At 43.0% G+C, this 1,979-nt stretch overlaps 1 protein-coding gene across 1 annotated transcript in view; it reads right to left on the reverse strand.

Annotated features, from left to right (window-relative positions):
* Positions 1 to 736, reverse strand: part of LOC105558540 (protein tincar-like) — a 79,458-nt gene extending 78,722 nt beyond the window's left edge. Inside the window, exon 1 of the mRNA XM_012006281.1 lies at positions 707 to 736. The gene's annotated coding sequence lies outside the window, so the exon portion shown is untranslated. The remainder of the gene's footprint in view (positions 1 to 706) is intronic.
* Positions 737 to 1,979: the final 1,243 nt, after the last annotated feature.

A 1,979-nucleotide genomic window follows, 5' to 3' on the forward strand; every position in this document is an offset into this window, starting at 1 on the left:
GCAAATACTACGCACTTTTCTCTCAGTGCACATAACTGATTTTACGAAAGAACTACTTTAAGTAAAAATTTGTAACATGTTGCAACTTCAGCTGCCAAAGCGGTTGATCAATATCAATTACCGTAAAGGTGGTTGCTACACGACGACGCAAATAAATTATTTATTTTACTTTTTTATCCTTAAATTGCAATCGTTTCAGTAGACGTCAAATAATAAAACTAAAGACAAATTTGTATAAGAAGTAGCTAGTTAAATGGAACTTTTCGTCTTCAAAAATTGTGACACGTTGGTTTGCAGTTCGATTTACTTGATAAGGACCTGATATTTGGATCGAAACGTCGCACCAATTGTAACAATTAATTAATTATATTGCCAGTTGGATCAACAAGGAGTTTCATTTCAATTTTTATTCATCACTGGTGACTTTTTAAATATACTCCTCTACTTGGTTCTCAATTTTTCCTCTTCAAAACACGCATCGTTCAATATTGACGTTGGGCGAGAGCGCGAAATGTTATTCGCGTTTGTAACTTTGCAACATAATCCATTATGGTATGTGCGTAGGCTCTCGAAATAATGGATCGTACATCTTTTATGACTTTAACTATTCCGCCGTGCATCACGCGCGGGCCGTCCAATCCTGTAATGCTACGCTGACAGAGAAACGTCGCCTAAGAAAAGAAGTTGTTAAAATTGCACGACTTACCGATGTGTCGAGCGCCGGAAGGATCGAGCGTAAATTCTGAAACACAAAGGGAGAGGAACTTTTAGAAACGTAAGGAAAGAGAAGTGGCGGTCTCCCCACCAATCGTTAATCTTCCATGAGGGAAACATTCGTCCCGACTCACGAGTGTTCGAAACTTGAAACCTCTCCGCCAACCCCCCTACGGCGAACGTACAAGGCATTGAGGATCCCCGTCTCCGATGTACCCGGCATTTATCGTTTGAAGAAGACGAATACGATTCAGTCGAGAAATTCTCGTCGAAGCTCTCGAAATGCTGGATACGTTGAAAGCCTCAAAGCTCCGGAGGAGGACAAATCCCATCTTATTTGGAAATATTTGTGCGCGTGCGACGCCAAGGGGGAAAGGAAAAGGAAACAAAGGAGGAAGGAGACATGCCGAGATATCGATCGTGAACGCCGGTTCTTTAACGAAACACGAACCGCGCCGTAAGAAATATTTAATTATTATCAACGTAAAGACCGAACAATGCGCGCGTACGAGATTAAATCTTGTCTTAGATCGTCGGAAATTCCGCGTTCGGCAAATTACGCGTTCCATTCCTGGAGGAACAATACAGCATTGTTGACGGGTGGCTGATAACAGGCTCCCGTCACCGCGCCCGAAGATTCACGGTGTTTTCACGGCCCGACAGATTTTGTCGCCACGTGAAAACGACAGATTTTTCCTTCGCCATTGATCACAGCCAGCCAAATCGGAAGACAAACGAGGCAAACACAGGCCGGCAGATCCGGCTGTCGCAGCCACCCTGTTTCGAACGAAAGAGAGAACGAGGGCACAGGTTCCGTCCGCCCGCCGGCAATTACAGGCCGCGGATTTGCATGAAAGTTGAAAAAAAAGCTTTTTTCCCGTTAGGCGTTATCTCCTTTTCATCTCTTTCTCCTACCCCCCCCCCCCTCTCTCTCTTTCTCTCTCTCTCTCTCTCTCTCGTTGCCTGTGATGCGCAATTTTTGACTCTGATCGACGGCTATACGTATTTGAATATGAACAACCATTATTACTTGTGGGCAAAAACAGCAGAGAAAAATCAAACCAAAGAATAAATAAAATTTCAATGATTCAAAAAAATTGCATAACAAAGACAAGAGTATATAAAATTACGGGTGATTGCTGCAAAGTCATCAACTGCTGTACGCAGTCTTGTAATTGCTAAAATTCAATATCAAATCTAAAATGGTGTAACTGGATCGAAAACGATACAATGGGAGCAAGCGAGGGGGAAACCGCTGAGCAAAA

This window comes from Vollenhovia emeryi, unplaced genomic scaffold (genome assembly GCF_000949405.1).
Source record: "Vollenhovia emeryi isolate VEMERY1.0 unplaced genomic scaffold, V.emery_V1.0 DF939335.1, whole genome shotgun sequence".
Taxonomy (NCBI): Eukaryota; Metazoa; Arthropoda; class Insecta; order Hymenoptera; family Formicidae; genus Vollenhovia; species Vollenhovia emeryi.